The sequence below is a fragment of the Danio rerio genome, chromosome 4 (genome assembly GCF_052040795.2).
Source record: "Danio rerio strain M-AB ecotype USA chromosome 4, GRCz13ab, whole genome shotgun sequence".
Lineage (NCBI taxonomy): Eukaryota > Metazoa > Chordata > Actinopteri > Cypriniformes > Danionidae > Danio > Danio rerio.
This window is the reverse complement of record NC_141024.2, coordinates 70,920,001-70,933,809: the sequence shown is the minus strand read 5'-3', so window position 1 is coordinate 70,933,809 and position 13,809 is coordinate 70,920,001. Positions and strand designations below refer to the sequence as shown.

General features: G+C 41.3%; 2 protein-coding genes across 2 annotated transcripts in view; both read right to left on the bottom strand.

Moving 5' to 3' along the window:
* zgc:165515 overlaps window positions 1–13,809 on the bottom strand; it is a 116,112-nt gene that overhangs the window by 102,132 nt on the left and 171 nt on the right. Inside the window, exon 1 of the mRNA XM_087246081.1 lies at window positions 13,041–13,809. This exon is cut by the window's right edge and continues 171 nt beyond it. The gene's annotated coding sequence lies outside the window, so the exon portion shown is untranslated. The remainder of the gene's footprint in view (window positions 1–13,040) is intronic.
* si:cabz01069013.3 overlaps window positions 12,976–13,809 on the bottom strand; it is a 6,896-nt gene continuing 6,062 nt past the window's right edge. The window contains exon 3 of the mRNA NM_001327921.3: window positions 12,976–13,809. This exon is cut by the window's right edge and continues 1,433 nt beyond it. The gene's annotated coding sequence lies outside the window, so the exon portion shown is untranslated.

The window sequence follows — 13,809 nt, the reverse complement described above, 5'->3', positions numbered from 1 at the left end:
ACACATACTGTACCTTATTATATGCATACGTCATGTTAATAGTGTAGCATGAAATTAGCTCATTTTATGAATATTAATAATCAACAATAACGGTTTATTCTTAATTATTAATATTCCGGCTTAAGCTTCAGTCAGTTTAGTCAAACAAACATATAATTGTAAATGATCATGCTCGCGCGACCGAGCGGATTCCCAGATTATGAATATTAATGATCAACAATAACGAATTATTATTAATAATTAATATTCCGGATCAATTTATTGTTAATTTGACCAAACGAACACAAGCAGAGCCGCCGCTCTTCCGAGCGGACACGGTAATCTATTCATTTAGAAAAAGGGAATTTAATTGCTACTTCTTGTGAAGTAGATTAATCATTCAAAAGTTTTAAACAACTTATAATAGCAAGGCAGGGGAATCTGTATTTCAGTGACATTTACTCGTGAGGCAAACAATACAATTCATTTGATTATAATGGAATTTATTGACTAGTCAGACGTAACGAACAAACAAACCCACAAACATACATTTAACACAGAACAAAGGTAAACCACGTGGAGATATCGGGTCTAAAGAACGTGTAACAACAAAGAGAAATAGTAAAGCGAGGAGATAGAGATTTCAGATAAAAGAGTGACAAAACTTTCAGTTCCACCCGCACCATTAAGGACCACCAAGGTTATAAAAAACACCTTTTTGGAAAAAGGGGCACAGCTTAATCGCATAACTAAAATCACCTGGTTTTTCATGTCTAGAGGTCTCTTTTATGCGTCTCTCTTCCGTCGTGATGAAAACTACTCTTGATGTCCTTTGATGCGTGGAGTTTGTAATGCAGTTCGGACGAACACGATCGCAAACTTTAAACTGAATTTACTTTGCCGGAAAATAAAGAAAACGTGGCGGGAAAGTCCATGCGGCTGTGAAGAGCCGTGTGGCCCTTGAAGGGACCACCGTCAATGATGTTCCTTTTTGGGACGTTCTCTTTCTGCCCAGATGTTTGGGGGGAAGTGTGCTTATACCTGCGGGTCACGTGACAACCCGTACAGCATTCTGACCAATGATTTCAGGGGAAAGTTTGCGCGCGAACCTTCCTTTGTCTCTGGGCTGCTCGTATGCAAATTTGAGCGTCCGCCTAAAGCATACGGACAGGCATTTAATACAGGGCTTTAAAGAATAAAGCAATGCGAGTTATGGTCTCGATCTATGCATCATGTGTTGTAAAATGTCAGCAGAAACCCATCGGTACCAAACATGGGGGGGGTTGAAAGTACATCCACATAATTTTTCATATCCTTACAATATTTATGCTTTACAAAGGCCTAAATGGAACATGCATACAGGTTATAAGAGCTGTTACACAGGTAAGAAAAGTCAGAAATGAGATACAAAGTTTACAAAATATAACACATTGGTTTTGTGCTGGTTCTGGATTTGATGAGTTCATTTTCTTTCTTATCTTATCTGTCATGTTCTTTTGAAGTAGGCAGAGAGTGGTTCTGTGAAGTCTCCCAGACTTGTTAACATGTCACCACGGATTACTAAGCCAGACTTTTCGTCGCCAAGTGATTTTATTGTCCTGGCGATTCACCCAGATTGTTTTCTGGAATGTTAAATGGAATGTTTATCTCCAGAATGCAGGTTACAATATGTTACAATAGCAATACCGGTCTTTTTATAAGTAGTGATATTAATTTACTCAGTGTAAGCCCGTTTGCGATGGTGTAGCCTATGTGGTGTTCAATTTGTCATATAGCTGCCCCTTGCACGGTGGACAGCATCTGGCGATTATATGGAGGATTAAACAGAAGCTGTCGTGCTAGATGTGGCAAACAGTTACCTGAAATCTCCATCCCACAGACTTTTCATAACGGACTTGAAGCCAATGGAAGTCTTGTACTCTTGGAAATTAACATTCAGCACATGGTCACTAATAAGATGTGTCATTAATTGCAACTAGATGGTTTCTAAAACTAAATATGTCTGTGTTATGTGATCTTCATTCTCATCTTTAGCGCTTTACAATTTTTCGCGGTAGTAGCTCTCTGTCATCCGAAGCAAGAAGGCGCTGACTGATTGACAGCTGATATTAACCAATCATTCGCGTTCAGTGCTAGAGCAGTGGTGGGCCAATAAGAAGAGCACGAAGGCGGGGCAAGCATTACGGACTTGGATTTGTTTACTGCAGCAAGTTGACATGACAACTGTTTTAAACCATTCCCGAGCGCTGCGTTTCACGTTTCAAGTGCAGACAAAGAGCTTAGAGATGCATTCTGAGTAAAGGTCTCCCGAATCCGCGCATGTGCTGAACATTTTGCAATAAAAACTGGTCGCACACAACAATTTTAAGCACTCGCAGAAATGCTCCCAAATATATTTTAAGGTCGCATAGATAAAATTTCGGGCGCATATGCGACCAAAATGGTCGCAATTTCGAGCCCTGCTCTTGTTGCCGATGGACAGGTGCCGATATGTGTGACTGCAGATGACATTAGGCTACATTAGGTTTTTTTTTTTTTCGTTTATCCCACCGTGTACGCATCACTTTAATTTCTTTTGTTAGAGAAAGACCTCACATTAACTCTCTAAGTGCCATTTTAGTTCTCTTCCAAGTGAAAAATAGTAATTAAAGAACTCGCTCTGTCTAATCTTCAAGAAGAGCCCACAGTTGGCTCCTCCATCACGTTCTGTAGCTGACTTGACTCGCTTTGCTTCTGTCTGTCGCTATCCTGATCCAGGGACGCAGTTAAAGCTTTTCGAGATCTCGTTTGATCAGCCTCATTATCAGATTTACTTGTAGTTTTCAAAAAATTGCCTTTTTGCAATTTTGAAAATACAGATATCATTTAGGTAGGCCAGTGTACCATTATTTATTTTGGCTGCTCACTGCGCGTAAAACATTAACCACCAACCAATGAGAGTGATTGTAAACGTAAGAAAGATGATTGGTTGAAATTAGTGTTCCGAGCCAATAGTTAAACCTGAATTTTGCTTTAACTTGCGCATTGTGACTACTGTCATGCGTGCGCGCACACAATCTTAGCTTGCTCTCATTTACACACACTCACACGCAGGTTTTCACTGCCCACAAGTTAATGCCGAATCAAATCAAATTAATACCGGAAAGCAAAACACAAATATCTGACATTTCCCGAAACAGGATCCGGCAAGATTCTCCTCAAATTAAGCACTGATTTATATACATTTATCTACATGTAATGTCCCGCTGGGCAGCACCTTAATTAATTAATTTATTTTAAGTGTTGTGAATGAAGCGCACTGGGACAAATGTCCTTGCGTGCCCAATCGACACAAGGCAGCCAGCAGGCATGGGAGAAAACACTCCATGGCAACGCTACTGTAACTTTCACTCATTGAGATGAGAAATGTTTCTCTGCCTGCACCAAGCCCAGCCAATGTCCCGCCCCAGAGAGCCATATAACACACCGTGAATGGTAGGTTCGTTCAGCTCTGCACACAACACTGTAAAGTGCCATATCAAACACAAGCGCCGGACTAACATTAAACTTTCATACCACAAACTATCATCCCGCGAAGTTTGAGACCCTTGATGTATATCAAATTTAGCACCGGTAATAATTGTTTAATAGTTTTTCAATTAATAGTTTCATGATTTCAGCAGCTGGATTGACACTGATTCTAAACTAGATTTCCAATGTCAGCAAGATTGGCAAATTCAGTGTTCATTCAATTAATTATTTTGTGGTTTTACTATTACAAAAAAAAAAACAAAGATTGAGATGAATGTTATGGACATGTAAGAGGTGTTGAAGATGAGGCTGGCAATACAAGGTGTTTGTCTGAGACTACTCTATATTTCATTTATAAAAATCTAGATTGCTCAATGTTTTTTTGTTTTTTTTCATGGTCTTTAAATTAAGACTTTATTGTTCAGTAATGGCTGTCTGAGCACTTTGAGAAGTGATTACTAGGCAAAGGACGGTCGCGCCGCCCTCAACCCTAAAGTGAAAGCACGGGGTATTATACCTCACTAGACGCGGATATAACTGAGGGCGTGGGTGGTGAGGGTAGTGTCGCAGACGCCGCCTTCACTATTCGGCCGCACTACGCGGATATAGGGTGAGGGTAGTGTCAGGGGCTGCGTCTGAAACCGCCTACTACTCAGTAGGTACTGCATTTGAATTTAAACGTACTACTCGGTCGTTAGAAAAGTGCGTTCTATACAGTATGAATGTGAAAAGTATGAATGGAATTCGGACGTACTATATCCGCCATTTTGTCATGGTCACGTGACCTACCAGCGTCAGTTGCGTCACTTTACTTCCATTCATGAATTCGCTCGCGGGGCATCATGGGATAGCGCAGCGTGCATGGGAAGCGCACTCCGGAATCTCGTCGGATGTAGTAAGTCATCCGGGTACTTCTCGCATACTGATTTTCGAATTCTATGAATTCGGACATACTACTCGGCTCGCATACTGATTTTGGCGTACTATATAGTATGGAAGTATGCGGTTTCAAACGCAGCCAGGGACGCCACCCTCTCTATTCCGCCACCCTAGGCAGCCACCTAGGTCGCCTCTATGGACGCGCCGGCCCTGGTGATTAATGATTAGCGCATGTTATGAGGCAGCCATCATTTACCTGTGTGACTAAAGCCTTAGAAAACAAGTGCAAACCTATATTGAATAAATGGTAAAAAAAAAAAAAAAGTGTCGGGCATTGTGTCTGTACAATTAACACATACAGCTAGATTAATTCTTAAATTCATCATCAGATTAAAAAGTTACAGTAAGGCAATCATATAATAATTACAGCACATTTAAAGGTTATGTTTTTTAATGTTTGACAACGTCCGAAATACTGGCATAGGAAATGAATGGCTTTAATGTCTTGTTACCAGCTTCATGATTTAGTTAGTGTGTCTGATTGCTGTCCACCACTGGAAATAAATACATTCACTTGAGTATTCAATACACTGTTTTTAGTATCTCAATCAGGTGTGGAAGACGGGAAGTTGATGCAAGCCTAAACGCTGACCGGTTGCAAACCACATTCAAGCTTGCTTCCAGAGTGTGGTCTCTCTCCTGCATGCCCTGCAAGTGTATTGTTGCTGTTGTGATTAACTTATTGAAGTTTAAATCTTTTGTGAAGCATTTCTTGTGAAATTGGTATGTTGACTGATCCACACTCACCCGAACCACCTTTAAACTTCTTGTCTTAGAATGAAAGGTAAGATTATTTTTTTTTTTTTTTGCACAACACCATCTTGCAGGATGCACTATCCTCATTCATTTTCTTGTTGGCCTAGTCCCTTTATTAATCTGCGGAATGAACCGCCAACTTATCTAGCAAGTTTTTACGCAGCGGATGCCCTTCCAGCTGCAACCCATCTCTGGGAAACATCCACACACACATTCACACACACACACACACACACACACACACACACACTCATACACTACAGACAATTTAGCCACCCAATTCACCTGTACCGCATGTCTTTGGACTGTGGGGACGCCTGAGCACTCCGGAGGAAACCCACGCAAAGGCAGGGAGAACATGCAAACTCCACACAGAAACGCCAACTGAGTTGAGGTTCTTGCTGTGAGGCGACAGCACTACCTACTGCGCCACTACCTCGCCCATGCACTATCCTCTGTGTCAATAATCCTTCATCAGGATGCCATTGAGGTTGCAAATCTCCTAGGACCAGGTATACATGACAGAGGATGAAGTACTGCCACATTACAGATGTAGAGCCCATACCACTGATAATGCTTTGCAGGGATTTGGATTTCAACTATTTTGGCCATTTTGAGCGAGATTGGGAAAGTGTAGGACCATCCTGAAATGCTGCAGGGGAGTGTGATAGCAATTGTAGGTGATAACCTATGGTCACATTCTCTTGGGGGTTCACAAACTTCAACAAAAGCAGACACTTTTGTTCCTACTATCAAACCATGGCCCTTTAAAGTCAATGGAAACCTTTGCAAACTCAATCAGTTGTCCAAAAGCCATCAAGTCATCATAGAATGTGTAAAGTATGACTTCATTTTCAACCAACTAAAACCTTGTCATGTTTGTCATCCAGGACTTCCACCTTGGCTGGGCCATAATCTATTTAAAGGGATAATGTCAGCTGATCTTCCTTTGTATATGAAAACATAAAGTCTGTTAAAAAACTTTTAATATGTTTGGTTAAATAGGAGCTTAACTCGGCTGAAGTTCCACTGTCATTAGGCTAAAAACTAGCCATGTAAAGTCAAGAATGATGGAAAGCACTTGGGAGGCAACGCTGCCCAGAATTGGTGCTTGTTGCAGCTTCTTCCTATTCTTGTTGGTAATCAGATCAAAAGCCCTCTGGAAGATAAAGCCTGGCAGTTGTGTCTTAAAATTAGAGAAATTCTAAAGCCGATTTATGCACCTAAGATTTGTCAGCCAGATAGCAAATCTCAAAACTCTCACCAGGAAATATCTCCAGTCTAGAGTAGCCCTTTTTCCAGACACAGGTGCCAAGACATTAAACAAAAATGTGGCCCTTTTATTCATCTCAAGACATTATGCTTTGAGAGTAAACATATTTTAAGCAATAAGTTTGAAAGTTCAATAATTACAAAAATCTTGGGATCACTTTAGCCGATAGGCACCAGTTGTTGCAGGCCTATCTTCATAGTGGAAACATGTTTCCTCCCATTCTTGAAACTGGTCAGGCAAATGAATTTGATGTACGATGCAGAAACTGGAAGATGTATGGTTCAGGGGCTTGACTAAAGGCAACGCATTGAAACATCTACTGTGACATACAAAGGCAGGATAAACAAACAGGACAAGAGTGTTGTTCTTGATCTCAAGTACATTGGGTATGTGCTTGGTAAGATTGTTCTAATGTTGGTCAAACAGGAATAGGTTTGTTTCGTGTCTGAGAAATGTCAGTTCATCAGTGCCCGCATTGGACCTTGGTATGCAGATGCCTTGAGATTCGGTATGTTTGCGTATGTCCCGACAGACTTGCTGACTAATACCTATTGCCTGTGTACAGAAAGGTTGATCTTGCTGTGCTTCCACATGCTGTCTGTCTAGTTGAAAACTAATGGAGGAGATATTAAAAGGCACCCTTCCCCATCTGGATAGGAGGACTGAGAAGAGGATTTGAAAAGTTGTCCTCAATGGGAATAAGGGAGATTGACGACTTAATGTACATAAAGGAGTAGGACATCAAACCTCACGTCCATGGCTGATTGCAGAAAACTCTTGAAAACTGAAAGCAGAAATTGAAGTAGGAAAGGACATGACAACAGGAGTTAAATCCTAAAGGAGGTTCATTAGTTGAAGAGTCAAAACAACCAATGGACTCAACAACAAAGGAAGTCCACAGAGTAAACCACGAAATAGGTGATGGTTCGAGACATGCAGCAAAGAATCAAAAAGCTGGATAAACAGTCCAAGGATCAAAGAACAGGCAGAAACAAGGACAAATGCGTTGTGGTGCAGCAACAGTTAAATATGTGCCATCCTCAACACCTGCTGTTCGTAAAAGTATGCAAGACTTTGCAGGGGAGCTCCCAAAATCTTTGAGCACAAATTAACGATGCCTTGAAGACGATTCTTGTTTTTTATAGACCGAGAAGAAAATCAGCAAATAAAGGAAAAGGACAAAATACTTTCAATAAATGAATTGTGAAAGGTCTTAAGAATATCTTTCTCTACATTAAAAGAGTTGAGTCTTTCATGAGCCTTATTAACAATTGTATGTGTATTTTGATCAGTTGTTCCTAGGTACCTATATTCCTCCACAACCTCTACCTGTGTATCATTGATTAGCACCCTTCTGAGAGAGGGTGTTTTTTTTGCCAAAGTTGATCAGCATTTCTCTGGTTTTTAGACACATTCAGGTCTAGTCTTATCTGCATATTTAACCAAGTACCTATTTTCCTATGTACTCCGACAATCATTTGTACTGTATATACTATAAAAAGAACAGGAGAAAGTACGCCGCCTTGTGGAGAGCCTGTAGAAATATTACTGATGTCTGATAGTGCCCCATTTACCCTAACTCAGGTGTGGGCAAAATTGATCCTGGAGGGCCAGTGTCCTGCATAGTTTAGCTCCAACCCTATTCAAACAGACCTCCCTATAGAGTTCAAGTGATCTTGAAGACACTGATTTGTTTGTTCAGGTGTGTTTGACTAGTGTTGGAACTAAACTCTGCAGGGACACCGGCCCTTGAGGATCAAGTTTTCCCATCCCTGCCCTAACTCTGTGTCCTACATGTTAAAAAAGTTCATATAGACCAGGGGTGGCCAATCCTGTTCCTGGAGATCTACCTTCCTGCAGATTTCAGTTGCAACCCTTATCAAACACACCTCTCTGTAATTATCAAGTATCAAGTGGATTTCAGGTCCTAATTAACTGGTTCAGGTGGGTTTGATCAGGGTAGGAGCTAAACTGTACAGGAAGGTAGATCTCAAGGAACAGGATTGAGCACCCCTGATATAGACTATACTATGGTTAAAATTAAAACTAAGCGATAAGTTTCTCCCCTAAAATAATAGGTTGCAAACAATTAAAAGCAGATGAGAGGTCTACAAACAGCCCCACTCTTATCCAAATGGTGACAAATAGCAATTAATAAAAGCAGTTTTGCAGCCTCTCTTGGAGAGACTCTCTCCAGCAACTGTCGTTATGCACCTTTTTATTTCCTTTTCAAGGGCCTTCATGACCAAGGAGGTCAAGGCAATAGGGCGGTAATCATTAAAAGATTCTGCCTTAGCTTTTTTTTTAGGTATTGGTACAATAATTGAGCTCTTCCGTAGTTCATTTACCTGCCATAGATCTAAGGACGATTGGAAAAGTGAATGGAGAACTCCACTGTTCAGCACAGTGTCTTAATGTTCTACCACATATACCATCAGGTCCAGGGGCCTTATGGGGTGGTGTGGCCTTTGGATGTTTTAATATATGAAATGGGTTCAATTTAAAATGACCAAGAATACTTAAGCTATCTTTAAATAATCCAGTCTCATCATCAGTTGAAAATGTATCACATCGAGAAAAAAAATTCATTGTATTGGTTAGCCAAACATAAACTAGTATCCCTCTCAATAGCCATACATTGATTTGCTACTTGTGTACTGACTGCAGCCATACTTTTAATGCCTCTCCAGGCTGCCTTAAGATTGCCTTGCATAAACACTCCTTCAATCTTATTTTTATATTTATTTTTAGCTGTCTTTATTGCTTTAACTTCCTTATTAATCTGTTTTTTCTCATCGTTAGTTCCAGGGAGAAATACTGTCTTCTTCATATTCAGTATACTTTTTAACTCTTTCGTTACCCATTGTTTGTTATTGGAATACAGGGAAAACTTTTTTGTTGGTATAACTGAATCAACGCAGAATGTAATATAGTTGGAGATAGTAACAACTTGCTCGTTAAGATCGAGACATGTGTCAAATACATATTCCAATCGGTGCAATCAAAACAACCCCTTAAAACTTCAATATTAGAAGGTGTCCATTCTTGAACAAGTCGTATTTCCCTCTTCACTTGCTTAACAATTGGAACATACAAAGAAGACAGCAAAACCATATTGTGGTCAGATGTACCAAGAGGAGGTAATGACAGAGGCATAGACGTTCCCAAAACTGACCCATAACCGTATGTTCACAGCGAGAGCGTCCAAGGTTGCTCTGGCCACCCTGGCGACAACGCTGTCTGCCTTCAGCTCCGGCGACGAGAGCGTCAAAACTCGCTACTGTGATCTCGTATTTAAAGAAGCCATTGCAGCATATCAGCTACATTCCTGCATAAAACATGTTTCTAGCGTGAAAATGTTGCGCACTTCTTATCAAATTCATATAACAATGGAAGATCAAGTTGCGTGTGGTGTGGCTTTGCTTTATTCATCCAATATGTGTCCATATGTCTGAAATATCCTGAAGCAGCTATACTGTTTTGTACTGTCATATCGTGTGAGATTCCCGCTTTTTTTAAGATAAATATATATAACATTAATGAACCTTAGTAACTTGCCTGTAACTTATTTAATGCACGTTCCTGTAGGAAAACATTGGAAATAATTGGAAATCCGGCGACCGCAATAATCAAACCTTTGGGAACAACTGTGGTCGGAACCAAAGTCCAGGTCTGTGTTCTCTGAACTCCTGTCAAGCGGTAGACTTCTTCATTCTGATTGCTTGCCGCCGATCCGCGTCATAGCTCATTACCATAAAGTTAACTTGATTTCAACTCTCCTCGACGCCTACGCCGGCGAAGACACACCGAGCTGCTCCTCGCCGCCGGCTCTTATTAAAAATGAATAACTTCCGGCTACTTTGATGCTCTCGCCGCTTTCGGTGTGAACGTACGGTAACATCTGTCCAAGACTTTATCGGCACGTGTGGGGCATGTGACATATTGGTAATATCCCTTATATTGGGGATATATCCCTTATTGGTAATAGTGAGGCCAGCAGGGGGCACCCAACCTGCGGTCTGTGTGGGTCCTAATGCCCCAGTATAGTGACGGGGACTCTATACTGCTCAGTGAGCGCCGTCTTTCGGATGAGACGTTAAACCGAGGTCCCGACTCTCTGTGGTCGTTAAAAATCCCAGGATGTCCTTCGAAAAAGAGTAGGGGTTTAACCCCGGCATCCTGGCCAAATCTGCCCACTGGCCTCTGTCCATCATGGCCTCCTAACCATCCCCATATCATGATTGGCATATCATCACTCTGTCTCCTCTCCACCAATCAGCTGGTGTGTGGTGTGCGGTCTGGCGCAAAATGGCTGCCGTCGCGTCATCCAGGTGGATGCTGCACACTGGTGGTGGATGAGGAGATCCCCCCCCCATTGTGTAAAGCGCTTTGAGTGCCCAGAAAAGCGCTATATAAATGTAACGAATTATTATTATTATAATTATTATTATTATTTAAATATTTGTCCATAAAACAATAATTAGAATTCCCTAGGATATATTATCCAGTTCGTCCAGAACACTTTTAACAGTTTAAACACCATGTCAATTTGAGCACGTGGGTGCATGTATACAACAACAAAGAACAGCTGAGGGAATTCCTGTGGAAGATAAAAAGGACGTAGGGAGACCGCAATGAGTTCAATATCTGCATTAATTACTGTAATTCAGCTTTTTGTAAAGAATTAAAATAACTTATTTTACAATTAGACTAAACCACATTTAAGCCGAACTCATGCCGTCTCATTTTGTCTTTGACTTGACGGGTAGACTCTTACACAAAGTGGTGACCCTGACGTGACCTTGCGGAAAGTTTCAGGCAAGTGACGCCTGTTTTGTACAAAATTTCAGAAGAAATGCTCAGAAAGGAAGCTTGAGTTTAACCGTTTCTTCCTCCAGCTGTTAGTAAGAAAACACCGTTCACTTTTTAGAAGTGTACTTTTAGAAGACCAAAGCAGGATGTACCCATTGCGGACTGTTTTCTTTTAAATGCTCTAGAAGTAGCGTGTTTAGGACTGGGATGTTTCAGACTGGACCAACCAGTCAGTAGAACAGAATGTTGTACAAGCATCACACTGCAGAACAGAATAATTTCACTAAGGCTAGCATACAGAAGGATGAGACACACGAGAATCAACAAAGTGTGGAAGGGTCATTTAAATGAAGTAACGAACCTGGAAAGAATAAATTGTGTTTGTTTTCAGCAATAGCTTTCAGCCACCGTTTAAACTAGTCTCTCTTATTTTCTTGCCGGTGTGCATGCGTATTAGCTTTTGTGTATAAGCTTGGAACTTTAAACTAGCCACAGGTGGCAGCAGTTTTGTTTCGTGCAACCGAAACGAGCTGTTAAGAAGTCTTTAAGCTTAAGTATCCAAAGGTTTTCAGCCGCTCGCGCCACTCACTCGCTTAATGTCAGGCGACACACGCTCTGCGCAGCCTTCAACTGCAGCTTGTGCTGTATTGAACAGACGCACGTCACTTCATAGTTATAGCGTTTTTCGACTGAACTAAATTTAGTTTTGATGCCTTGGTCACACTATATGGAGGGCTGGAACAAATTGCCTCCCGGGCTGCTAATTGAATAGCCCTGCTCTATGGTTTCACTACATGTGGAAAGTCACATCACCTTCCCACATTTGTCGCAAATTACTTGACATCATCCGGACAGAGGAGCTTGGCCAGATACACCCGGCCCGAACCAATTAAGGAACCCTACCGAAAGATCCATCCAAAGCTGGTCGGGCTGGTTTTTGCTGGTCACCCAACCTGGTTTTAGCTGGTTTCCCAGGCTGGTCATGGCTAATTTGTCAGGCTGGTTTTAGAGAGTTTTTGGCCATTGTTTAGCTGGTCTTAATTGGTCAGGTTGGTGCTAGCTGGTCAAGCAGGTCTTAGCTTGTTTTAGAGGAGTTTTGCCCACTTTTAGCTGGTTTTAGTTGGTCAGGTTGGTGTTAGTTGATCAAACTAGTCTTGGCTGGTTTTAGCTGGTCAGGCTGGTTTTAGAGGTGTTTTGGTCACTTTTTAGCTGGTCTTAGTTGGTCAGGTTGTTCTTAGCTGATTTAAGCTGCTCCTAGCTGGTTTTAGAGGGGTTTTAGTAAGTCAGGCTGGCTAGTCCTAGCTGGTCATGCTGGGAGACCAGCTAAAACCAGCTTAACCAGGTTGGGAGACCAGCTAAAAATCAGCCTGGCCAAGATGGGAAACCAGCTAAAACCAGCCAGGTCAGATTGAGAGACCAGTTTGACCAGCCTGGCCAGGGTGGGAGACCAGCTAAGACCAGCCAACCAGCTGAGGCTGGTTTTAGCTGTTTGTTTTTTCAGCAGGGAAAATAAATAGATTTATGCCCTTTTTTTGGAATCAAACACTTTGGACAATGTTTGAACAAAAATTTAAGACCTTGTAAAAACGGGATAAAGACTTTTTACATACCTTTTAAGGGCCTACATTTTCTCAAAGAGTGTTAAAATTTGATAAATCAATCAAGACCCCGCGGACACCCTGGAAAAACTAAGCGCAGTCAGTCTTCAAAATGTGAATTTCACCATTTTATTCAACGTTTACGGTTTTGTCATTCAAACATTCAGGTTGACATTAGGGTTGTAACAATATACCGGTATGACGGTTTACCACGATTTGAACGTGCACGATTATCATACCATGAACAATTGCATATCAACGGTTTCTACCCTTAAAAACCGAGACAGCCGCCCGCGGCTAAAAATAAGTATTGCTCTTAAATGTTTAATAACTTTTGATCCGCTGATCCGATTCATACAATTCAAAGATTGGCATAAAGAAGAGCATCTCAGCTTTCCAGTGCTGTACCATATAACATAACGCGGACTTTCAGAGGCTCCGGAATCAGTGCGGTTACGTCATCAAAATTTGACAACGCTGATTTGACAAAGAAACGCTCGTCACTGTGTCTCCGGACAAACCAGACACGATACATTGATGCATTGTCCCTCCTCCATGCCCAGATTGGTTCAAACTCGCTATATCACAACCAATAAGCATAGGTTTCACTTTTGTTTGTGGACCAACACTGAGCTTTTTGAACAACACGGAATGAGAAAGGCTAAATAAAACGCAAAAAAAAAAGGTTTTGCATGAAATAATTCTCATACTAAGTACTTTTGCATGCACAGCAGCACAGAAACATGACAAAACAGTGACACAGCAAAGACGAACTGCTGCTCTTGCTGTTTTCAAAAGACACAAATGAAGGTGCAGCTGTTTGTCTGCATTGCATACAACCAAATCCATATCCACAGACAATCATATCCATGCTGGCACATAAAACCTGAGGATGTTCCATATTGAATCTAGTTTCGTTATGTAACTATTTATAGTATAGTA